The sequence below is a fragment of the Apis mellifera genome, linkage group LG10 (assembly GCF_003254395.2).
Source record: "Apis mellifera strain DH4 linkage group LG10, Amel_HAv3.1, whole genome shotgun sequence".
Taxonomy (NCBI): Eukaryota; Metazoa; Arthropoda; class Insecta; order Hymenoptera; family Apidae; genus Apis; species Apis mellifera.
This window is the reverse complement of record NC_037647.1, coordinates 6099199-6126668: the sequence shown is the minus strand read 5'-3', so window position 1 is coordinate 6126668 and position 27470 is coordinate 6099199. Positions and strand designations below refer to the sequence as shown.

General features: G+C 38.6%; 1 long non-coding RNA gene across 1 annotated transcript in view; it reads right to left on the bottom strand.

Annotated features, from left to right (window-relative positions):
- Positions 1-230: 230 nt before the first annotated feature.
- LOC102655698 overlaps positions 231-27470 on the bottom strand; it is a 48885-nt gene continuing 21645 nt past the window's right edge. Inside the window, exons 3-4 of the long non-coding RNA XR_409564.3 lie at positions 1174-1446; positions 231-992 (exon numbers count right to left, since the gene is read on the bottom strand). This is a non-coding gene — a long non-coding RNA (uncharacterized LOC102655698). The remainder of the gene's footprint in view (positions 993-1173; positions 1447-27470) is intronic.

The window sequence follows — 27470 nt, the reverse complement described above, 5'->3', positions numbered from 1 at the left end:
TTTTCGAAAGGAAAAATAGTTAAAGCATTCCCCTTTTTCAATCGTCAAATTACGCTTTCCATTTAAAAATTCTTCGTTCTTACTGCAAATTGCGAAATAATCACGTAAAACATTCCTTACACTCCGCCATTGTTAATTAAAAAAATATATATTCGAGCATATCTGAGGATAAAAGAAAGGAAAATCGTTGGCAAACTATTTCTAAAATTTCCTAAAAGAAAAAAGAAAAAACAGTCAAAGCACTCCCCACCTCCAATCATCCCATCATTCCCATTAAATACCATTAAGTACCATTTTCCTATCGCCTTTCACATCACGACTTCCTCCCGAAAACGCGGCGATATCGGGCGTTAAAGGAGGCCAATACGTCATGGATTCCAAGTAATGGATATCCACCCAAGTGCAAGTTACATTAGAAACTTTCAGATAACGCGAGAGACAAAGGGGGCGTCGTTACAGTGCGTCGTTTCCACAAAAGCGATTCCACAAAAGCACTTCCGCGCAAACAGATGTACACGCGTGCAACCTCTTAACCGCCTGGTTAATGGCGCGGGCTCGAGAAAGGTCAACCATGCAAAACCTCCGCCATTCCTTTCCAACCCCTATTTCCGCCGTACCCGCAAGATTTTCCACCTGCGTATTATCGATAGACGAAAGAGAGAGAGAGAGAGAGAGAGAGAGAGAGAAATCGAGTAACGTCGAATATCAGAAGTTTCCTTCATTTTCCAACGTTTGCAATTTTAACATCGTGTCGACGAGCACGAATCGTTAATTAAACGAAATCAGAGAGAGGCGACGACGTCTCGATTGATATTATGTTAAACATTTAAGAAAAGGAGAAAGGAAAATGAGGAAAAATAGGGTCATATTCGTGGTAATAATAAATGGTTTGAACGATAAATTTGATCGCGTGGTAAGTAAAAAAGTATTTTGCGAGTATTGGATCACGAGAAATTAATTGGATTGCGCGGAAAGAAAAATCGAAGAATCATCTGAAGCGTAAAAAATGATTTTTGCAAATATCAATTAATAAATTGAGAAAAGTAAATAATATTACTTTTCCGTTGAAATTAATAAAATATAAATTACACGTGAGAAATATCCAAAAGTAAAAAAGAAACAGCTAATCTAAATCTGATGCAACAATCTAATTAATAATAAAAAATTACATACCAACGAAGAAGAAGAAGAAGAAGAAGAATTTTGAAGATGGCGAACGGAGCTCCTCCCGAGCCCCTCGAGATATAAGATCGCGGAGAATATGGCGTCAGCATGTTCTCCGGACTGGACGGCCCTCGAGCTGGACCCATACTTCGTGGAATTCCCGTCTTCAACAAGAGTAGACGTTGATGTTGCACTGCGACCAGATAAAACATGTGCGACCCTCGACCGTTCCTTCTTATCGCGTCCAAGGTCTCCGCATTTCACGCCAACATTTCGTGCGACCTTAAACGTGGAGATAAATCGTGAAGAAGGGAACACACAAAAAAAAGATACTCTTCAAATTCACCTGTATAAATTAATCCAAAAAAAGATCCCAATTTTTCTAATAGAGAGATCTTTCTTGAAATCACTCATAAAAAATTAGAAATAAAGAAAAAAGAAGAAGGGAGAGAAAAAAAAAATAAAGCAAAATCCATATATATATATATATTCGTAGGTAGCGACGGGGTTAGAGAGGCACGTCTATTGATTTACTTTACGATGATCGTAAACTCGATCGAGCAGTCCAACGAGCGTTCCTCGCGTTCCATCCTGTAAGTCATCGCGCGATCGAGTGAGAAGAGGAAGAGATACGCGCGATAAGGAAAAAGAAGAAGAAAATCGAGTAGCCGCGAGAACGAGAGAGAGAGAGAGAGAGAGAGAGAAAGGAAAAGGAAACTCCCTTTCGGTTCGAAAAGCGCGCTTCGCCTCTCACGACAACCTCGAAAGATATATTGTCGCTTGTATATTTACGAGGAGCCAGAGTTATAAATCACGGGTTCGTCTGCTTACCGGTGGAAAGGGTGCATTTCGTACAAACCAAACCAACAGAATCCCGTACATACGGAGAGGTGTTAATATATTCGTACCGACATCTTTCGATCCAACGTTCTTACAAGTTGAAACGAAACGTGAAGAAAAAAAAAAAATTGGTACTTCGTTAAGCTTGTTGTCAGCGATTTTAGATGAAACGAGAGAGATAAAGGGAGAGAAAATTTCTACCAATTGTATAAAATAAATTGTACAAGAAGTTAATAATTCAATACAAATATTATTTAATCCTACATTTCGATAATTTTACGTATTTATGAAATCGGTCTCGTTTCACATGCAACAACAATCTAATTCACCTAATTCGCGTAATGGTTTTTCGATAATCGCCCAACTTGTTTCGCATTTGCCTCTCCATCCTTCCTAAAAACATCACACTCCTCCCACACACTTGTGTATAAACACACTTTTTCCAAAATAATTGCCCGTAATTTTTCTTTCTTCTTCGATCGAGCCACTTCGCTCGATCTCAATCGATATCTCGGATTTCCATCCCGTCTCTCTATATGTGACGCATACGGCAAACGTGGACGGAATGAGAATCACCTTGGCACGCTTACGGTCACGCCCTGCTCCCGCGATTTTCCCTCCCCACGATTATTATTATCGATACGATCGGCCAAACGTTTTCAACGCGTGCACGCGGCGATAGCGGACGTAATCGAAAAGCACGTCGACGACGAACCGTCGAGATTAGTTACGTGACGTTAAACGATTCCGAGCAGCAGCTAGCTGAAAGCCGTGGCGGGTTTTGTTCGTCGGAAAATTCGGTTTATCGGTCACGGGTTCACGCTCGATTCGATGGTAAATCATAATGCATAAAATACACGGGATTCGAAGATTGAGATTTTTCCACCGAATACGAAATTTATTTTAACTCCAATTATTTAACTCGCCGGATGTAGACTTTTTGAAGATAAAACATTCAAGAATTGAATTTTTCCTCCCTTCGTTAAATAATTGACTCGAGGATTTTAATTCTTAAATGTCATCCCAATTCTTCTTATATTTTAACAATTTTAGCAATCATTGGTATACAAGGAAAAGAAAATTATTGGTGTTGGATTTACTTCATCAAAATTGACGAACTGATAATTATTCAAGATCCATTATTATTATCGATATTTCTAACCAATTCAATTTCTAATCGCGATGATTTCGTTTCCTCTTCTTATTACCACCCTTCTTGACAACCATTCCTCGCGATTTTTAAAAAGAGATTGCTCGAATGTTGAGGGTGAAATTTCGCGTTTGGAAATGTTTAAAGATTGGACGAGGCGAGGAATTATCGGCGCGCGCGAGAGAGAGCCGTAAATCGAGTCACGTTTGCAACTCTCCCTTTGCCACAGAGTAAATAAAGCGTTTTCTTTGCCTCGTTGTTATAACTCTTTCCACCACCGATAAATATTTACGACCACGAGGGGCAAACGAGCTTTATTATGTTCCTCTCCGCTTCGAGGGGGGAAAAAAGGATCTCCTTAAAATTGTTGTGACCCTAGTTGCAAACAGCGTACGAAACCGTGGCACAATGGTTATTATACGACGGTTGTAAATCTTAATTCCTCCGTTGCATTTCTCAAACATACATCATCGATCCTTGCGTTTTCGGCTTATCTTTGCCGCCCTCTTCCTTCCTTCTTATAAACGTGTTCTCGAACGGTGAACTACGGTCCCATTTTGTCGTCCGCTCTTTTTCTTCATCTTCTTCTCTCTGGATCTTCGTGTATACATAGAGAGATAAAGAGGGAGAGAGAGAGAATTGTAGAAATTTTTCCTTGAAACACGACGGTGACAAGGTGATTTACGAGACGAGTCATCCGACAATACTTCTCTCGATGACGTGTTCCCTTTATGGACACTTTCTAAAGTTATCTAATGTTACACTTTGATAACGAGCAAGCTAATATTTGCCAACTTTAACTTTTCGCGGATGATAATTTTACCATTCTTTTTATTATAGAAAATATATTTTAAATTTTCGCAGAGAACAAGATTCATCGAAAGAATCAAATTATAATAATTTTCATAAATTTAAAAAAAAGTGTCCAACGATAATGCTGGATACACAGATAATATAAGATTGATTCATGATGTATCTGTGCCACGGTTTTCCCATCCCACGCGTGAAAAGAAACAGGATCAACGGTATTAAAGGAGAAAATGTCCGTTTTGTAATCTCGCGTTGGGGGGAGGGGAAATTTTCCAAGCTTTCGATCCTCGTGAAATTCGAAAAAGCGACGCAAGGGTAACATCTTTCATCGGGAATATCACAATTCACGTTCGATGGCAGGGGGGAGAGATTTTCTGGCGGATCCACACACCATGTGTCCGCCTTGGGTTACGGGCTGCCAATAATTTATAATGAAACGCCATATCTTTTGTTGCCCCGGAGAAATTGATTATTGCCTGTTGTTTCCACGCCAGCGAATCAAATTTCACGCTTGTAAATCATATGGGTTTAATATCGCCATGGCAGCGTTGCAACGGCGTGCAGCAAATAACCCTTCCTCCCCCCTTTCCTTTTCTCTCTTTTTCAACTCTCATCCTTTGAATCCTCTTCCTCTCCCCGGAGAGAAGAAGGGTAACACGTGGAATCTGTCAGGTTGTCGCGCCAAGGATTTCGCAAATTTCGTAAAAGAATTGGATAAACAAAAAGTGTCCAATCTGTTGCAATTCTGAGTACACAGATTGATACGTGATTTTATCAATTCTGTATTGTAAATTCGAATTGTATACAATTTTATACAAGTGTCCCTTCGAATTCGTTGTTTTTACGAAATTCAAAATATATATTCCACTTCTTCTTGTATAAAAATTTAACCAATCCAATAATCTAACAATTAAACGACAAAGTAATTCGAAAGATGACGATTTTCACTATCCTTTCTTAAACTTTTCTTAAATTTATGCAATCTTCTTCCTCGTATAAAAATTTAATACTCGGACAATCTAATAAAACACCACGAAACAATATCTCTCGAAAATCATTTCTTTAATTCAATTTTTGAGGTTTTTTTCAATCAATTTTAATTTTAATTAATAAATTATAATAATAAATAGATTATGAATCACTTTATTGGTATTATTTGGGGAATTAAATCTCATTACAAGTATTAAATATATATACTATATTTGATTTGAAAGATCAACTCTTATAATTCAGACATCTAATGTTTAGGATTTTAAAAAATAATTTGTAAAAATTTAATGTTACATAAATATTAACTAATTTTTTAGATTTGTTCATTTACTCGATTTAAAAAATATTGGAACGAAGTTGATTCAACTATAATTGGTATAAATCTATGGATTTATACCCTCCTCTTTCACGAGCCGAGCCGAGAAATTATTATCACGTTCCGTGACCAAACGGCATAAGACACGTGGTTTCTTGCTATCGCGGCTTCGACAGTTACACCTTCCTGACCTTGCCTCATGGCTAATGGTCCCTCCGACAAAAGTATCGCCCTCCCGATAAAGAGGCCTCTCGTGGCGGCCGCCCCTTATGATAAACACTTTTTCCCGATATTTCGCCCTTCTTCTTCACCCGTCTCTTCTTCCCGCCGCCGATTAAGTCCTCCGTCCCCGGCCACCTTGGACACTTTTTATCGAGATAGATAATGGCAGGACGGGAGCGAATCGTGTCGGTCGAACTGCGTATACAAGGTGGCGTTATAAAATACCTCGTGAAAATTATACGCGGCCAATTTTATTTAACTCGCGTGTGTGACGAGAGAGACTGTAATTAACGGCACGAGAAGGTCGAGGTCCTTCGTTAAACGGATCGATTTCGCTCTTCAGATCTATTTAATTTTGATTTCCTCTTCTTTTTGCTCTTCTTCTTCTATTTTGAAGGATTGAAGGATCCAGTTCCTTGGAAGATGAAATATTGGAGAGAATTATGGATACTTTTTCTAAACTTTCAAGATTCTGTCCCTTCGAATTAGTGTCTCTGAATATTAAAATCGTTATTAAAATTGCATCTTACACGTATCCTCTTCTCAAAATTTCCTTCCCCTCTAGAGAAATTAGTTTCTATATTAACACCCTGTAATTATTCGAGTATCCCCTCCCCCATTGCTGAAATTCCTTATCCCCGAGTGACTTTCGTTAATGAAATCGCTTTCATCGCTGGGATTCCTCAAGAAAGAATCCCTCTTCGAGTCAAAACACGTTCTATTCTCGATGAAACGATGGAAAAAAAGAAAGAAAGAAAGAAAGAAATCGTAGCGTTTCCTTAAAAATCTTTTCATCTCTCTCTCTTTCCGTTTTTCTCCTTCGATCCGGTCAAACCAGATCGATACTCGAGATCACGTGTCCGTCCACGTATCTTATCCACACACACAAACACACGAGACAGGACAACTCGTTATTATTCCGACAATTATTTCGACATCCACCACCATTTCAATTTACCACCAAGCCGGTATTAATTGCCCCATAAACACACCCGATCCAGCTGCCTTGCTCGGGCGCAAGGTGGGAGCAGCAATTATAAAAAGCAATTACCAGAAAAATAATGCAATACAATAAGCGATACAAGGGGAGGGTAATTCGTTTCGTCTCGTTTTCGCGGGTGAAATTGCATTTTCCTCTCTTATCGGTCGTTCCCTTTTCTTCTTTTCCTGTTCGAGAGACGGTTGCGTCCACTGGAGCGCAAAGTGTCCAGAGATCGGCTCAACCGGTTCGTAAACCCATTGTTCTCGGCGAATGAACGATCGCCGTTATAAATACGAATAATCCACGCGGGAGCGCGGAAATCGGCCGATCGATCTGTCCTACGGGCTTATCAGGCCCATGCCATCGAGCCACTAATTGAGGCTTGCGCAAGATTACCTTGTAACCACGCTGTTAACTAATGTCGCGCCAAATACCCGTGATCGAAACCGGTTCACGTCGCTATTCGATACTCAAGATTTTTTTTCCATACATATTTATTCGCTCCGTTCCGATGTAAATCGATAATAATATTCGAGACATTTCTCGATTTCTCCGGATAAAAATCGAAGAAATGTCGAATTTTCACGAGATCGTTCGATGTTGACTTTGTTAAAATTCCGATGTAAATCCATAATAATATCGATCGAGATAAAAATCAAAGAAATATCGAATTTTGACGAGATCGATGTTAACTTTGTTAAAATTCCGATGTAAATCGAATCGATAATAATATTGGAGTTATTTCTCGAGATAAAAATCAAAGAAATATCGAATTTTGATGAGATCATTTGAATATGCTGATTTTCTTTGTTAAAATTCCGATATAAATCCATAATAATATCGATCGAGATAAAAATCAAAGAAATATCGAATTTTGACGAGATCATTCGATGTTGACTTTGTTAAAATTCCGATATAAATCAATAATAATATCGGAGATATTACTCGAGATGGAATAAAAATTAAAGAAATGTCGAATTTTGATGAGATCATTCAAAGATGCCGACTTTCTTTGTTAAAATTCTGATAAATCCATAATAATATCGATCGAGATATTTTTCTTCGATAAAAATCAAAGAAATATCGAATTTTGATGAGATCATTCGAAGATATTGATTTTTTTTGTTAAAATTCCGATAATAAATAATCGATAATAAAATCGGAGATATTTCTCGAGATGGGATAAAAATCAAAGAAATATCGAATTTTTATGAAATCATTCGAAGATATTGACTTCCTTTGTTAAAATTCCAATGTAAATCAATAATAATATTGAATTATAATAATATTTCTCGAGATGGAATAAAAATCAAAGAAATATCGAATTTTGACGAGATCATTCGAAGATGTCGACTTCCTTTGTTAAAATTCCAATGTAATCGATAATAATATCGGATTATAATAATATTTGTCGAGATGGAATAAAAATCAAAGAAATATCGAATTTTGACGAGATCATTCGAAGATTTTCTTCTTCTTCTTCGAATGAAAATAAAGCGCGAGTATGAATATGAGCATGGCATAATTGTTGCGCGACGGAGCAATTCCTTTTTATCAGAATATTATCAGGAAGGATGATGAAAAATCAAGAGTTTTCTCCTGTTCTATCGACCAATCAAAATATCTACGAGATAACCTTAACCTTCAACGCGATTTCCTCGAATCGTTTCGCTTTCACGGAAAAACGGTATACCTTCGACGAAGTATACATTTTACACCTCGAAAATCATGGGTCTCGTGGATTCAATGGTGGCGAGGAAATTTCATTAGAAAGGTTGTTTTATCGAACCGGTTGTCGATCAATCGCTCCTAAACACGTACCAGCAGTAAAATGCTTCATAAAACCACGCCGCGTTATCGTTTGTTCCCGATCAAGAGAGATCCAAAATCGGTTTCTCCATTCGTTTCGAAGATGGAAAAAAAAAAAAAGAGAAGAAAAGAGAAAAATCGTGTCGAGAATCTGCTGGCGAGCTGATAAAATTCCACGCGACCCACTAGATCCGCAACAAATTGCGTTTGCCTCCGGTTTAGGCGACGGGGGGGGGTTTACTTTCAAAACCCTTTTTACCGCGAGATTTACGTTCCTCCTTTTTTCTTTCTTTTCTCTTTTTTCTTTTTTTGGAAGCAATCCTCTTATAACCACCGGTATTTCTATCCCCAAATTGTTTAAAATTCCGGATTCGACGGATGGAAATAGTTTTGTTAGATAAACGAAGATAAGAGAAGCTAACGGAGATACAAAATTCAATTTAATTTTCATTTCTCTCTTCTCCTTTTTTTTTCTCTCTTTATAATTTAACGAAATCACGCTTGCATCGATAATATAATCCGAGCAATATTTTATCATTGTTCTAATACAACCATCTTGTATAAAAAAAAGAAACGAGTTTATATCCTCTGGAAGAAAATTCCAAAATAAAATATACATCGTCCAGAAAGAGAAGAGAAGAGAATAAGAAGAAGAAGAATCGAATAAATCTCTCTTTCTCTTGCAAGATCCCTCTCAATGAAACGGTTGACGATTTTCAACAGCTCCTCGAACGGAGCTCCGAGTGTCAGAATCACTTTCTTCTACCAATCACCCGTTGGCAGCCAACTCGGCCGCTGACTGCGCGTTTAACGCGATGAATGCGATCGTTGTTGTAACGTTCTCTCCCTCCCTTCCCCTTTTTTCCCCGTGCACTCGTTTCTCGGAACGGCAATTTCGCTCCTCCTCTCGCCAAATCCGAACCCTATCGCCTCAGGATAACCCCAAGGATAACTCCTGCGCGGAAACAGTGGATCCTTTCTGTCCAGAGAGAAAGAGAGAGAGAGAGAGAGAGGGAGAGACCTTGACCCATCCTCGTCGCTCGATCGAAGGGAAATTGGGCCACGGCGGGCAAAATTAGGCAGGGAAGGATTATATTTGATCGCGGACTATTTTCGCACGACAGAGATCCCGTTGCTCGCGATTAGCATAGATCCCGTTCCGTAATCGACGCCGCTTATTGTTATTCGCCCCGATAACGGCGAAGGCCGGCTATATTTAACCGGAGGAGCGATTGCGAAGTGTGCGAAGGTTGGATGGATCGGCGATGACGGATGGATCGGCGTTATCGCTATCCATTTCGTTTTTAGAGGAGAATTTAAAGTATTCGTAGCTCGATGAAACGTGGTCAACGATCTTCGCAAAACTTTTCGAACTTTCGAAATGTATTAATAAGATTGATCCCGATTTTTACATATCTCGTGGAGATGGAGATTGCGTTGAAGAGACGAGGGCTACCTGTCGACCAGACGCATAAATCACCCGACAACGCCCACGACCGACCAGTGTTTTTCACGATCCTCGCGATCAATGCGATCATTGTTATTCCCTCCTCCTCGCGCGTGTAACTCGTGCGTGTAGATCGGCCGTACTCTTGATCGCGAAACGGAATTCTCAGCGGCAGGTTGCGAAGGAGAAACCGCGTAGGACGAGAGCACCGATAAGAGGTGCTCGAAACTATCGATATCGAGTTGCGACATCTATGCGTGTATTCGTTTTTCTTTTTTTTTTTTTTGGACTCGACACGAACGCGATCGATCGATCCGTCAGTTTGACGGTTTATTTATCTATTTTGAAATATTTTTTCGATTCGTTCGAACACAAGACGGAATTCCATGACTTTTTATCGCGTCGAAATATTTTCGAAACATTTAGAGAGATAATCTTAAAATTGAAAAAATTAAAATTATTCTTTTTAATGGATAAATATAATATGTTCCATAATATATACGAATATCTTGATTACTATATATATATAATGTATATATCTACCAACACACATAAATATTAATGATTTAAATATTGCACGAATAAATAAATGTAAAAATACTAATTCGGTTGAACCAATTGATAATATTCTTATTATAAATCCTAATTGCCTAAGAGTCGAATAAGCAACAATTTTTTTTAAATCTAATTCAAAATTCGCAACCAAAATCTGTTTAATTAAACAACAAGAAGGAAGGGGGGAAAAAACGATTCTCGGGTAATTCTTTTAAAAAACGAAACAAAAAAAAAATTAAAAACAATTAATCCTTTGTTCCACGAACGTTTCAATCCCCCAATCGTTATCGTTCCCGGATTGATTGTACATACACGCACGGTACAACGATTCCTCTCGCTTATTATTATCGAGCCGCGTACACCTCTATATACACTCGTCTCTGAAAATAAAGCGCGCGAAAAGATAGGGTGGATGAAAAATCAAAACAGCTGTGTGCGCACTGTGTTTGCACAGGGCACAGATTTGTTTCCCCTGGCGCGCGTGATGCAGAAAACCAATATGGCATATTCAGTTTCCGGCCCGTTAATAGCGCGGATATGAATTTTTCAGCTGACCGGATTCCGGCCTTCGTGTCGCGTAGCTCGAACCAGCTCCAACCAACGTCCAACATCCTCGACACACTGGCTTCCACCATCGCGCATGGTGAAATAATTGTTTTTTTTTTTTTTGGATAACGTCGTAATTAAACTTTTCGGTCCTATTTTGCGTACAAATTCCTTCTTTCATTAACGCCGTTCACGGATATAAATATATAATGATCGAGTGAATTTTTTATATAATTTTGTATAATTTATCCTAGAGATTGATTCTAAAATAAACTTTTCTTTCGTATATATAGGGTGTCCCAAAATTAACAAGATTTGAATTTGCATCAAGTTGTTGGCAACCCTGAAAAAAGAACAGTTTGACAGCTGAGAGTTTAGTAAAAATGGAGCGTTATATGATACAGCAACACGTCTTCATTATTGAACAATATTTTAAAAATAATGAAAATTTGATGAAGCACATTTTCACTTTGATGGCTTTGTTAATCGTCAAAATTGCCGTGTTTGGGATGAGGAGAACCCACGTGATTAGGGAAAAACAAATGCACCCAGAATGTATCATTGTTTGGTGCGGATTTTGGGCAGGAGAACCATACTTTTTCGAGAATGAGACTGGTCAAGCAGCAACATTAATGGTGCTCGATATCGCGATATAATAACACAGTTCTTTCTGCCGAAATTGGATAACATTGATGTGACCAATATGTGGTTTTAAGACGATGCCAATGAAACAATTCAATTGCACGAGACATTTCCTGATCGTACTCTCTCATGTGATTTAACACCATTAGATTTCTTCTTATGGAATTATTTGAAGTCAAAAGTCTATGTCGACAATCCCACAACCATACGTGCATTACAAGAGAAATTAAATCAACGAAATTCAGCCACAATTATGCAGAAAGGTGACGAAAAATTTTGACGAAAGAGTGAGTAAAAAATAAATATCTAAACATTAAAAACTCTCTTTTACATTTAATTCAAATCTTGCGTTAATTTTAAGACACCCTATATATTCGGTATAATAATTGTCATCGCTTTCAGTTAGGATATTCAATAAATACGAGAGAAATTGTAAAAATTTCGAACGAAAGATATATTCATGTAAAATTGGAATGACTGTTCCTCGGTTTAACTCGTTTCTAGATACCCCCGTGTTTCGATTCTCGTTCCGAGTGGAATTCGACGAAGAGAAGTTTTCGAAGAACAGGTGCGACCGATTCGCGAACGTATGACTCCTTCTCCGATCAATTTGATTTCGTTTCCGCGGCGGGGGAGGGGGGCAAGTTTCGAGAAAGGCGCGGATATCGTGTGTCCAAGAACTTAAGTCGAGGATAGATAGAGAGTTTGCAAACTGAGTTCCCGTACCGGGTCGAGTTCGGGTTCGCAGTTGCAATTTCTGCGAAACAGCTTCGAGGAAAGATATTGTTTGCAAAACGCGGCTTTATCCGAACGAGGTGAAACGTATCCTTTTGCCAGAATCGTATCGTCTCCGTTAACTTTTCATTTCTTGTAAAAAAAAGGAGAAGATAAGGTTACTTGGAAACTTTCACAAGCATCGAACAATATTCCAAGAATAGATTCGAAGCTGGAATTCATAGCTTCGGAAGAAATCGAGATATTAAAAAGAATATCATCCAATTTTTCGCGCTCGAAAATCGATCCATGAAATTGTAAAAAACTATTTAAAGTAGTGAATCTAGTAATGAAAAGAGACTTGCCATAATCGATAATTTTCCAATTTCTACTATTTTATACAGAAGTAGAAATCGTTGTTTCGAAAATATCGCGGGAGAAAAACTTCGAATATCGATACATATCTTCGTCAGATTCGAACCTCCGATAGAGGGAAACCTTCTGTGCCATCCTCGTTAACGTTTGTCGCGAGGAGAATAATATATCGTAGAATTCCATCGCGTGAAACTCCTGTGAAATGATTTTAAAATTGGGAGCGAGAGATGGGAAGGAAGGTATGCGAAGGGAAAAATCCTTGGCCCCTTTTTCATCCACGATGCGCTCTTTAACGGCGCTTAATTAACTCTTATCCCACCGATCCATCTAGAAATACCATTCCTCCCCGTAACCTTAGAAACCATCGCTACGGGGTAGAATGCCAACGTAACCGATACAGAATAAGGGCAATTTTTCATCGAGCCTTGTTACCCTACCCCTTAACGGGTATATTTCGCGAAAGTTTTAGCTTTAGCTCGTAGTAATTCTAATTCGTAGGCCGTTAAAGGAAGAGGAGAGGGGGGAAGATGGTCTGTAAATCTGTCTCGTTATCTCGTGCCAATGTTTCACAGGTGGATACAGTTGCGAATTGAAATACAGTCGCTTGAAATAAATAAAAGTATCTTGTAAAACTTGATAGAACTTCAATTTCTTGATAGAAATTCTATTTAACGACGAAATATATCGCCTTGATAATAATGAATGCGTATATGCGATATTTATACGTGCTGTTGAAAGCCATTACGTCGTATGGGATTAGAATTTTTGTTGCAAATTCTCCAAGGGGAAAGGATAGTAAAGGGAATAGAGAAATCGGTATTAAATATTTTATGATCGATCAAGAATTAATGGGATCGATTTTTATGAAACAAAATCTCGATTCTATTTAACTCGAGGAAGAAAAAAAACGTGCAAATGAATCGAACGAAGGCAAAAATACGAGGATGGAAAATAAGAGAAGCGAAAGAAAGTAAATACACAGCGGACAGTTGCTGGACGGATTCATAAGTTATAAATCAACCCATATTCGGAGGGGAAAGGAGGCCATATATATATATATATATATCATGACGTCGTGTGGACTGCATTCTTCATGAAATGCAATAACACCTCCCTCGTGCATTCTTCTTGTCTCACAACCTTCCTTCCTCCCTCGTGCTTCGTTCTTCATCGCGCGTGTTTCTGCTTTATGAGAGCCCGTGTTAGGATCTTCTCAACTTCTTCTCAACACGGTGGTGGTCTGGCGATGGAGGATGGAGGAAAAGCGTTAAATTAATATCGCATCGGGGACCATCTGGCGGCGCGGCCGCGAGTTATTAAAATGTAAACTTCATTATCATTCCTCCCCCCCGTTGTAATTACATTTCTTCTTTTTTCGCCCGCTCTTCTCACCCCTCCCTCTCTTCTTCCCTCACAGTTACACTCTCGTCCAAGAGTAATCGAACGCTTGATAATTTTAAAATATTTAATTCGGCTTGCGAAGAATCTATACGTTGAACAGAGTGTAGTAGTTGAAGATAACTTTTTATACATAAATCAAAAATTTATTTAGTTAAATTACCAGCATCCGTTGCAGGTATTTTTTTAAATTATTTATCTTTCGAATTGTATTTTCTTAATTCTTCTAACGTTAAACTGTCTTCGATAATGGATTAAAACAAATTTATCAAGATTATTAATCACTCGTTATTTGCAACGATTCCTAAAATCTTATTGTTATAATTATATATATATATATATATATAACGTTTATCCACATCTTGAAATGTATTTTTAAGCGTCCAATGACTTACAGACGGGAGTGTACATTAGCAAGATCTCATTCCAACGAGAAAGGGGGAAAGAAATCGAAGAGCGGAGAAATATCTTCTTTCTCCACGTTCGATTTCATCTTTGCTTACTTTTCCACCACCCCGATCGGGAGTTTCCTTTTTACAGGGGCGGTCTGTCGCCCCCGTTTCATATCCTCAGGCGAATTTTACGTGGCTCGATTGTCCGTGGTTAAATTAGTTTTAATCGACGTTTCGTTCCGTCTCTTCTATTATTGATCACTCCAAAAGGGGGAGGGGGAGGGTGGTATCGACCACCTTTGAGAAATGTTCTCGCCAAGGCTAACCAGAAGAACGTTAAACAATGAGAACGAAGTCGATTGGTTCTTTCGGTCGAGTCGAAAATTTCGTACGTAATTTCATTTCGTTTTCTATAAACTTGGGATTCATAAAATATTATGGAATCGCTATGAGACGAGAGCCGTAACGTTGGAAATCTTTTTGGAAGAAAATTTATAAAAAAAAAAATATATAAAAATCTAAAATCTCTGTTTTGATTTCACAATTTTTCTATCTTTATCAATCAAAAATTAAATTCGAAATGCAAATAGAAATATCATGAAAATCAAATATTTGAGTTGAATTATAAAAAGAAGATTTTTTAATTTATTGGGGAATTCTTAACAAAGAGTGTATATTCGTGGTGTTTCGAGGAGAAGGATGGTTTATGATGAAAAAAATAAAAAACGAAAGGGAGGATTACGATCGAAAAATTCTTGAACTAATTGAAATTCATTGATTCTTGAATAATGGACGATTGATTGAACGAATCTTTTTTTCTATGCGTGAAAATAAGTAAATAAAATAAGAATAAAATTTTATCGTACTCAAGTTGTCGTTAAATTGTAGACGATCATGTTAGATGTATAATTTTTGTCGAAGAAAAAATTGTTACTTATTTTTCACGCTTTTCCTAAGATTTACTTGTACCGTAATTACAAAAAGTATAAAAAAATAATGAGATTCTAATTCGATGTCTAAATGTTTACACGTGTTACACGTCGCATCGACTGCATTCCAAGCAATTCACCAAATATCGATAACAGCAATGAAATTTTATAACAGAATTGGCCCGCTCGTATAAACGCGTCCGCTTTGTTCGACGATTCGCGAGAGAAGAATGGAAATTCGGGCGCGTGGCGGTCGCGCTACAATAATAATAAGAATAGATTTCTTCTCTCACATATTGTAAATATTATTAACTGATAATTCCCTCTGGTATACCCATCTGTATTTTTTAATAATCCGCGTAAAAAGAAAAAAAGAAGAAAATACATTGCAACATTTAATGTTAACGTTTATAACGTTTATTAAATCGTTGCATAAATAATCGTTTTATAAAAGAATATAAATTTAGAATATATATAAAAATAAAGTACAGATAATTAATTAATCATTGCTTTCGAAAATTATTTCTCCTACGATTCAGAGAAATTTTCTAACTCCCTGAATTTTTTTTTGTATCACAATAATAACGATTGCAAATGTATTTATATCATTCTTTCTTTCTCAAAAAATATAATTATTTGTAAAAATTCGAGACGATCGAATATTTATAATCTCTTTCGATAAATCGTTCTAAATCGTTCCCTTTAAAATCCTAATTTTTTAATTACACGAATCGTTACAGAAATATTCGATATTCCTCGAAAACGATCTAACATTACTTAACTTCCACTCCTTTCTTCCTCAAAAAATACAATTTTAAAAATTCGAGACGATCGAACGTTCGCAATCTCTTTCGATAAATCGTTCAAAATCGTTCCCTTCAAAACCATAATTTTTTTAACCACGTTAATACACGATTCTTTCGTTCAACCCCTTTGATATAATTTTGTTAAAATAAACAAAACTTCAATTTCATTCAAAAACTCTATGGAAAAAGAAACTTTCGCTTGAACTTACCCTAAATTTCGACCCAATTATTCTCGCTATTATTCCACCGGTTAACCACATTACCAATTGCAAGAAAATTACAAGGAAAATTTCCTCCACAATTATCCTCCTCCTTTTCTGGTCGAGAGAATCGGCGGATTTACGCGATTATTGAATCGACGAGGATTTATCGCGAATTAATAGCGGATCGGACGCGATGTATTACGTAATTACTTTTCTCCGTCCCCGGGATCCGGCGGAAATGGAAATTGCACACGGGTGTAAGGGGGGCAACAATGTCGAAAATTAACCACTTTTCGGCGAATTGTTGTTAATTAATTCGGGCGGAAAGCCGGGGAATATGGGGGATCGGTGTCGGCATACGTTCGTCAACAAAGAGGCCGGCAATTAATTAACCAAAGTGGCGGGGGCGTGGAGCATTGTTGCAGTCCGCCGACCCGGGCCATTGTTGCATGCGGGGGGGAGGGAGAGAGGGATGGATAGGCAGGCAGGCAGGCAGGCAGCCTCCTCTCGTCGTCGACCACCCGAGGACCACCCGTGTCCTTGTTTCCGCGTCCTTGCACCAATACAAACTTCGCGCCCTCCCCCCGGAAACCGTTCCTCCCGCCGAGTCCTCCTTTCGACCACGATTCCGACGTTCGAGCATTGTCGAGCCTCCCTGCCATTGTAAACGCCTCGTATCAATTACGCGATTCCCGATTTATCGCCCGTGTAAAATCGCGCCGATTTATACCTCGGATTTCGATCGATCGATCGAGCCACTTGAGAAATTAATCGTAAAACTCCGTTTGATATATATATGTATTCCATTGGAAGAGTCGAACAACGTTTGATCGAAAGTATGAAAAGTGATATCGAAATCTCGAATCAAAAAGGTTCGAAAAAAGCAAGAAAGAACAAGAGAAAGCGAAAAATAGCTAGTTGTAAACACCTCGTCAATTATTTTAGGCGATTTATCGATCATATAAGCAACTTGATGATTAAAATTAATTATAGAACTTGACTTGATATATATATATATATATATATATATATATATATATATATATATATATATATATTGTTTCCATTGGAAGAGTCGAACGTTTGATCGAAAGTGTGAAAAATGATATCGAAATGTCGAAAAGGGACGAGGAAAGCAAGAAAGAACAGGAGAGAGCGAGAAGTAGCTAAACACTTGAAAAATTAATTATAGAACTCGATTTGATATATGTATATATATATATACATTGTTTTCATTGGAAGAGTCGAAATGAAAGGAAAAAAATGATATCGAAATCTCGAATCGAAAAGGGACGAAGAAAGGAAAAAAGGATAGAGCGAAAAGCACTAATTGTAAACATCTCATATCAATTACGCGATTTATCGATCGTACAAGCAACTTGAGAAAAGTTAATCGTAAAATTAATCGTAAAACTCGATTTGATATATATATATATTCCATTGGAAGAGTCGAACGTTTGATCGAAATGAAAGAAAAAATAATATCGAAATCTCGGATCAAAAAGGGATTCGAAGAAAGCAAGAAAGAACAGCGAGAAGTAGCTAAACACTTGAAAAATTAATTATAGAACTCGATTTGATATATATATATATTGTTTTCATTGGAACAGTCGAACGTTTGATCGAAATGAAACAAAAAATAATATCGAAATCTCGAATCGAAAAGGGATTCGAAGAAAGGAAGAAAGAAAGGAAGATAGCTAATTGTAAACATCTTGTATCAATTATGCGATTTATCGATCGTACAAGCGAGAAACTAATCATAGAACTCGATTTAATATATACATATATATATTGTTTCCATTGGAAGAATCGAATGTTTGATCGAAATGAAACGAAAAATGATATCGAAATCTCAGATCGAAAAGGGACGAAGAAAGCAAGAAAGAACAGGAGAGAGCGAGAAGTAGCTAAACACTTGAAAAATTAATTATAGAACTCGATTTAATATATATATATATATATATATATATATATATATATATGTATTGTTTTTATTGGAAGAGTCGAACATTTGATCGAAAGTATGAAAAGTAATATCGAAATCTCGAATCGAAAAGGGATTCGAAGAAAGGAAGAAAGAACGAGAGAAAGCGAAAAGTAGCTAGTTGTAAACACCTCGTATCAATTATTTTACGCGATTTATCGATCAATACAAGCAACTTGATGATTAAAATTAATTATAGAACTTGATTTGATATATATATATATATATTATTTCTACTGGAAGAATCGAACGTTTGATCGAAATGAAAGAAAAAATGATATCGAAATCTCGAAAAGGGATTCGAAGAAAGGAAGAAAGAAAGGGAAATAGCTAATTGTAAACATCTCGTATCAATTACGCGATTTATCGATCGTACAAGCAACTTGAGAAAAGTTAATCGTAAAATTAATCGTAAAACTCGATTTGATATATATATATATATTCTATTGGAAGAGTCGAACGTTTGATCGAAATGAAACAAAAAATAGTATCGAAATCTCGAACCAAAAAGGGACGAAGAAAGCAAGAAAGAACAGGAGAGAGCGAGAAGTAGCTAAACACTTGAAAAATTAATTATAGAACTCGATTTGATATATGTATATATATATATATTAAAAAAAGGAAAATAAAAAAGGAATGGAATAGAAGATACCGTTCGTTAAGTTATTTCGTCCACCCACTCTCCTCTTCGCCGAGAAGAAAGGAAAGGAAACTCTGGCTTCCCTTTGCCGAAAGGAAAAAAGAAGAGAAAAGAAGCGACATAACGTATATCCAAAAAAAAAAAAAAAAGGGTATCTCTCCTTCCTCTCATCCCTCTTCCCGTCCACGCGCCATTTCCAGTTTTCACCGGCCAACACTTTTCCAACTCCGCTCTTTCATCATCCATCGGCGGTGTCTCCACCAACGCGTTTGACCCCCCCCCTCTCCCCCCCCCCCCTCGCCAACAACCTTTCCGCGTCAACTCGCACGAATGTATTTAGGGCCGTTTTAGCGCTCCACGGCATGACTCGCTTCGAGAGTTCGCTCCCATGCTAATTAAGCTCCTCTCGAAAAGTTTTGCTGGAAACTTTACGCGCGGCAGCTTAACCGTTTACTGCAATTTTGTAATCTGAGGGAAGAGAGAAGGGGGGAGGGGAGGTGGTTCTCGCTCGCTCTCCCGCTTTAAATTATTATATCGTTAATTCAATTTAACCAACTTCTGGTATATGATAAACGGGGGAGGGTATAATGCGAGCGAGTCGTTGTTCGTTGTTCGCGGCCAAGCACTCGCGATGCCTTTTCGAGCGTTAAACACGAGCGTTAAACGGTGAATCGTCGAGGCGGCACCAAGATTCGATTCGACGCGAAATTTCGTCAAATTTCTCGGGGAACGAATCGTGAAGAAGAATGTCAGAGATATTGGGAACGGTTGTAGCGGATCGGTAATTGGGGGAGAGAGGAAGGGAGGCTGTGGAATGGAATGGAATGGAATTTCGGTCGATCGAGTTTATTAACCGAACTCTTGTTGATTAAATCCACTTATTTAAACGCGACCTCTTATTAGTGGAATGTGGCGGGGAAATTCAACGATGGCCAATTACGAGAGCCGCTATTGAAACTAAATTTTAATTAGTGTTTCCATTAATTAAGTTAACTCCGAGTGAAACTCGTATTACTTGAAGAGTCATAAGCAGCCCGGGGGACTCGATCAGCTTCCGCGGTATCTGACGTTGCAACGTTCAAACGAACGGTGTGAATCAAATTCCCATCTCGGGGAAGAAAGTAGATTTATTCTCCTTTTTTTTTTTTAATCTCTCCAAAAATCCTCTCAACCATAAACGATATTTTATCAAAAAAATAAATAAATCATTCACGAAGCCCGATATCTCCTCCTTTCGTATTAAATACAACAATGGTAATTAAGTAATTGAGGATTTCAGTTGAAGTTGATGACGACCTGATCAAAGCAATAATCGATTCGAATCGTCACAGTACAACTCGTGAGATTGCAGAGAAGCTTCGTGTATCGCATACATGCATTGAAAACCATTTAAAACAACTTGGCTATGTTCAAAAACTCGATACATGGGTTCCTCACGAACTGAAAGAAAAGCATTTAACGCAACGCATTAACAGCTGCGATTTGCTAAAGAAACGTAATGAAAATGATCCATTTTTAAAACGACCGATAACTGGCAATGAAAAATGGGTTGTTTACAACAATATCAAGCGGAAAAGATCGTGGAGCAGGCCACGTGAACCAGCTCGAACAACATCAAAAGCTGGTATTCGTCGAAAGAAGATTTTGTTATCAGTTTGGTGGGATTACAAAGGAATTGTCTATTTTGAACTCTTACCATCCAACCGAACGATCAATTCTGTCGTCTACATTGAACAACTAACGAAATTAAACAATGCAGTTGAAGAAAAGCGGCCCGAATTGACAAATCGAAAAGGTGTTGTAGTCCATCATGACGATGCAAGGCCACACACATCTTTGGTCACTCGACAAAAATTATTGGAGCTTGGTTGGGATATTTTGCCACATCCACCATATAGTCCTGACCTTGCATCATCCGATTACTTTTTGTTTCGATCTTCACAAAACTCCTTGAATGGTAAAAATTTCAATAACGATGATGATATCAAATCGTATCTGATTCAGTTTTTTGCTAATAAAAACCACAAGTTTTATGAACGTGGGATTACGATGCTGCCTGAAAGATAGCAAAAGATCATTGATCAAAATGGGCAACGCATTACAGAATAAAGTTATTTAGTTCCATGAAAAAATTGTCTTTGATTTTCTAAAAAAAATCCGCAATTACTTAGTTGCCAATCCAATATATTGTTTTCTATTGTTTTACTTTTTCCTGTCTGTACATAATTTAGCAAGAAAAAAAAAAAAGAAGGACCCCCTTCCCAAACCAACCCACGCCAACAAATTTCACCCTGGCCGCGGAGCACCTCTTTCAAAAATCGTTTCCTTCCACCACGATTCCGCGCGACCTGATGGCCATTATCATATTCCTCGCGTATCATATCGAATTTATGGCTAATAAAGGCCGATCGAATAACAGGCTTGCGGGGCCCTCGTTGGCACGGAGGTAGGTAGGACCCCCCGAGAGTCCCCTCCCCCGCCCTCGATTCCACGCCGTTCGAGCGCAGTTGGCCCCGGCCTTTATAGTCGTGGCCAGTTGGCAGTGGTGGCAATTGATATGCGCGCCATTGATATATGGGTGCATATTTCACAAGGTTGGCAAGTGCCGCGGCTAGCTCTCTCTCTCTCCTGCCGTTTTCTTATCTTCCTTGCGTTCGATGCAACGCGACGCGACGCAACACAACAGTTCTCCAGCCAAAGATCGGCCGCTGCCCAATACGCGGGGCCCCGTGAATTATGCCCGCCCTTTGTCAACCACCTTGACGTGCCTTTGATTGGAAGACCGTTGCTTCCACGAAAAGAACAGCAACTTGAAAGGAGGGGGGATCTTTGCGAAGGAAAACCTCTGACCTTTCCTCCCTTCAGCGATTATACGGCCGGGAGCCGAATGAATGGCGCAGCACGGTGAGTAAAAGTGGAAGGCAGGCAAATTGAATGTTCGGTATGCGAGCAGTGAAATATTTCTTCGACTTTTCTCTTCTTTTTTTGCTTTAAGGAGCGCGTGTGCACCTCGAATTAAATCGAGGAGACGATATTTTCGAGATAAGATCGATAATAATTTGTATTCGATAAAGAATTTTTTAAGACAGACACGTTCTATCTCATTCACGAAAATAAGGGAATTCTTTGATTCTTCGAAATTCTATTCATAAATCATTATATCATGCCAAACTCTTGAAACAATTTCTCTCTCTCTTTCCTCAAAATCTTCATTGACAGACATCCTCGTCTTTCGCGAATTGCGTTCCTTTTAAATTAGAGACATACGTCTTCCAAATACGATTATAAATCAGCGAGGAAAGCGAAGGCTGAAACGAGACGCGTGCTAGAGCCTCGCGTTTCCGCATTGTTCCGCGTCGTATCGAGGGCAAGAAAGAGGGGTGAAAAATAAAAAACTGTGGCGAGCAACAACAACTCGGGATCGGCACAACTTATAGAAAGCGGATTACCGAGAGCCACTGTTGAATAAATTCATGAGCAAGTTGGCACAATTGGCTATAAATTATCCGAGGCCGATTTTTTTGTCGATACATATTCATAACACGCGTAGCAAACATTTCGATAAACGTATCGGTCCGTATGGAGTTTCCATTGTCGAAGCTAAACGTGGCGATCGGTTTATCGATGTGTATGTATATACACATATATATATCGAATACAGCAATGAATAAAGAGATAGTATATAGATAATAGCGATTGATTTCCTTTTATAACGATTCGAGGATGAATAGGAAAATTCCTTCTTAAATTTTACTTTATCTTTTCTACTTGTATTTTTAAAAGGGAAAGAAAAAAAAAATAAATATCGCCGGGTCGCCGATAAAAAAGAAAGAAAGAAAGAAAGAATCGTCGCGTTAATAAATAAACGTGGAATGCCCTTTTGTTTCGCGTACGCCAAGTGTTTCGTGAGTAAGGGAAAAATGTCACCAACTTTATCAAGAGTCACGCATTCCCAGAAGGCTTATCATCGCCGCCCGACCTAATTATAATTGCCGTTCTATGTTCCGCGGGGCAATAATGATAATACGTTTCCGCATTTCGCGTTATACCATCGACGATGAATACTCAGAAGAAGGAGGAGGAGAAGAAGAAGAAATGGACGCCGTATTAAAAAAAAGAAGAAGAAAAGAAGAAAAAAGGGGAGAGGGTTGAAAAGCCAAAGGGATAACGTAACGCGAGATACATAATTTCCATGGAAAAGCAAAGTGTAGCGTTAATCTTCATTGAAAAAAAAGGGAGGAAATGGGGGCAAGGGAGGAGGAGGAAGAGGAGGAGGAGTGTGTTGTATCGTTTCAACGAGAGGGAGGGAGGGAGCTTTACTATCTAACGTAGCACGCGATACACTGTTTCATTTCAACCAGGTCGTTTAACCTTCGACCAGCTTTTTAATTTCGCGGTAAAACCTTCGCTCGTCGATTTATCGTGCTTGCGACAATTTTATATTATTGGCTGGACTCTTTACGAGGAGCGTGTTTCGAGGAAGCGTGGATGGTTTATGGTGAGAAAAAAGAAAAGAGAGGAGTAAAATTTTCGGATGAATTACAAAAAATTAAACTCGAAAGGCAGATAATATCATGAAAATCAAATATTCGAGTTGAATTATAGAAAGAAGATTTTTTAATTTATTGGGGGATTCTTAACAAAGAATGTATATTCGTGATGTTTCGAGGAGAGGGATGGTTTATGATGAAAAAAATAAAAAACGAAAGGGACAATAAATTACGATCGAAAAATTCTTGAACTAATTGAAATTCACTGATTCTTGAATAATGATAGATCGATTGAACGAATCTTTCTTTACTCTATGCGTGAAAATAAGTAAATAAAATAAGAATAAAATTTTATCGTACTCAAGTTGTCGTTAAATTGTAGACGATCATGCGAGATGTATAATTTTTGTCGAAGAAAAAATTGTTACTTATTTTTCACGCTTTTCCTAAGATTTACTTATACCGTAATTACAAAAAGTATAAAAGAATAATAAGATTCTTGTTCGATGTCTAAATGTTTACGCGTGTTACACGTCGCATCGACTGCATTCCAAGCAATTCACAAATATCGATAACAGCAATGAAATTTTATAACAGAATTGGCCCGCTCGTATAAACGCGTCCGCTTCGTTCGACGATTCGCGAGAGAAGAATGGAAATTCGGACGCGTGGCGGTCGCGCTACAATAATAATAAGAATAGATTTCGCCTCTCACATATTGTAAATATTATTAACTGATAATTCCCTCTGGTATACGCATCTGTATTTTTTAATAATCCGCGTGAAAAGAAAAAAAGAAAAAAATACATTGCAACATTTAATGTAACGTTTATAACGTTTATTAAATCGTTGCATAAATAATCGTTTTATAAAAGAATATAAATTTAAAATATATATAAAAATAAAGTATAGATAATTAATTAGTCGTTGCTTTCGAAAATTATTTCTTATTCAGAGAAATTTTCTAACTCCCTGAATTTTTTTTTTATCACAATAATAACGATTGCAAATGTATTTATATCATTCTTTTTTCCTCAAAAAATATAATTATTTGTAAAAATTCGAGACGATCGAATATTTCTAATCTCTTTCGATAAATCGTTCTAAATCGTTCCCTTTAAAATCCTAATTTTTTAATTACACGAATCGTTACAAAAATATTCCTCGAAAACGATCTAACATCACTTAACTTCCACTTCGAAACCTCCTTTTCAAAAATTCCTTCCTTCTTCCTTGATCGCAATCAATACCTTCGTAAAGTAGCTCTCGCGTCACGTATTATTTCCACGTTTATTCCATCCGACGGTGATCTACATACAACGAAGGGAGAAGAGGTGTTCGAAAATCGATACTCATAGAGGTCGACAGGAAGGATCGGTTAGACGACTTTGACATCCTCTCTTACGACTTCCTCCTCCTCAGACTCACAACTGTCTTTTACCTCCACTTTATTCCTCCCGTATTTCTCCATCCAACGATCTTCCCCCCTCCTCTCGAATAAGTCGTCTACTCCTATCTCGGTTACCTTTTGTATTTGCAAATCAAAAAGCCAAACGTTTCGAAGAAACCGAATCACCGACACGGAAATCCTATCTCTCCTTACCGATTTCATAAAACGCAAAATACGATCTGTGTACCTGGTGCGTGTATATATATATATATATATATCTTTCACCCATTTTCCCCTCCTCCCTCCTCGCAAAAACGTCTTTTGAAGTTTTCACGAGAGAGGGGTGGAGGGTGCACGGCCATTGATTTAATGGGTGTACTTTTAGCCGCGGTTAAACACCACATCAAACCGAGTTCCTCGCTTCTTACTCGGTGAACGAAGAAGGGTTCATTCGATAAATGACTTCTATACGACCGCCATCATTCCTTCACCGGCCGACACGGCTTAAACTCTTCCGCCTCTGTGCACCGCTTCCGTGAATCACCGTCCCCTCCCTCCTCCTACCATCGATTCTCTTTTCCTACCATTTTCTCTTCCTACCGTATCTTCTCTTTTTACCGTACCGTTATTGCCATCGTGGAATTATATCGGGACGTCTTGGAGGAGACGTCGTTAGTCGTCTCGGTATGATCGTGCAGCAGCGAGGAAATTGTATTTAGAGAGAGAGAGTATCCAAGTTTCGGCGATTCTTTCCTCTCCTTTTCTTTTCAATTCATTTCGAAATCGTATTCTCGTGAGAATAAATTTAAAAAAAAAAAACGGAAGTTTTGGTACATTTTAGTGTTATTTGAGCGACGAAGATGTGCAGTCTGAAGCATTGAGAGTTTGGGAAAGATATAGAATATTAAAAGAATATTCCCTTTCTCTTCTCGTCGATTATCCATTATTTCTACGAAGTAGAAAAGGGAGAATGAAATGTTAATTTCTTTTCTTAAGAGAATATACGTGTAATACTTCAAAGGAATTTGGAGTTGATATCGGTCTAACGTACGAGTAACCGATAATGTTCGGTGGCGGAGAATGTCCTTATGTTTAAGGCAAAGCTCGTACAGGTAAGTCTTACTGATGAGTCCAATTAGCTGGCTTCCAAATGGAACGGACAACTTCTCCTTCCCTTTCATTTCTGCTTCTCTAACACATTTATAAGTCTCTGCGGATTCGATCCGCTGTAACAGGTAACTCGAATTCGTTCGAGAGACCATTGTTATCCCTTCCCTGCCCCTTTAAGACACGAAGCCTCCTCCCTTTTTTCTTTTCTCGAAGTTTGGAAAACGTAATGTTAGTTGCAATATACTCTTCTCGATTAACCGAGAACGAGCGAAAGAAATGTCAGAAGAACACTCTTCTTGAGAAAGATTTATTGGATGGATTTCTCATTCCGTCTTACACGCATATTTTATCAAAGAGAATTTCGAAAATCGATCACGAATAGATAAAATTCTCCTTCTCAAATTTCTATCTCGCAATAATTTTCACTTCTTTCATATCAAATTGATTCTCTCCATCTTTTCCAAATTCTTCGAAGAAAAATACCTAGATATACAAATATCTAGAGAAAAGAATAAATTCCCTGGAAACTTCTTTCTACGAGAATCGAATCAGAGAAATTAAAACGTCAAACGCTCGTTCGACGAGCATCTCGACGAGCATCGCTTTAATCCGCGCTGGCTACAGAAACGGAGAGAAAGAGACAGAGAGAGGAGGGGGAGGACGCTCCGAGCCGCGCGTTGGAAACACGGGAAGAATCGACGCGTCTGGGCCGAGATCCCAGGGATTAGCGTGGCGACGACGTTGTTCTAAGTTGGGGACATGTTTGGCGAGAGAGGAAGGGGGAGGGGTGAGAGCGCGCGTGGGCGTATGGCGAAAAGCCAACGGCAGACAGCCGCTCCGTTTTCTCTCCGCCGACGCGAGGAGGAGACAAATCGGTGTTACAAGCGCGTGTGCGCGATCGCCTGTCGCCTGTCCGTGGAAACGTACTCGCGCGTATCCGCGCGTGTCGACTCAGCGATGGCTTCGAGTCCCGCTCGATTCGAGCCAATCCCTTTCCACCATCCACACTTTTTCAGCTTTCGTTGGATCGTAAGATAACGTGGGAAAAAATCATATCCAGAAAATAACGCGAGAATCTTCCATCTTCGATAAAAGCGACGAAGAATAGTTTAAACTTCGAATAAGATGAGGGAAAGTGATTCGCGAAAAAGTTCAAAAGTTTTGTTCGCGAGACGTTCGAACCCGTCGCTGGGGGCCAGGCGACATTCGAGGGATATGTAAGATTCCAGCCGCCCACGATCCACGACAAATCGTCGTTCAGCTGATCGGCGAGGGCCCTCGTTTAAAACTTTCGATCTCTCCCCTCGCTTTGCATACACTGGATATTCGAAACGCGGAACGATACACACATTTGCGTGCAGGATTGCGTGGAAGAGGACGACGTATCCGTGATTCACGACACCACAGCGTGTAATGACAGTCTGGTGGCAAATTGCCGCCTCGACCAAATGATTTATCAAGCATCGCCACCCGTGTTGTTGCGATTGTTTCGATTAATCGGAACGAAAACTTGTGCTTTTCAACGCGCGTTTAAGGGGCGCGGAGTGGCAGGTGGTGTGAATG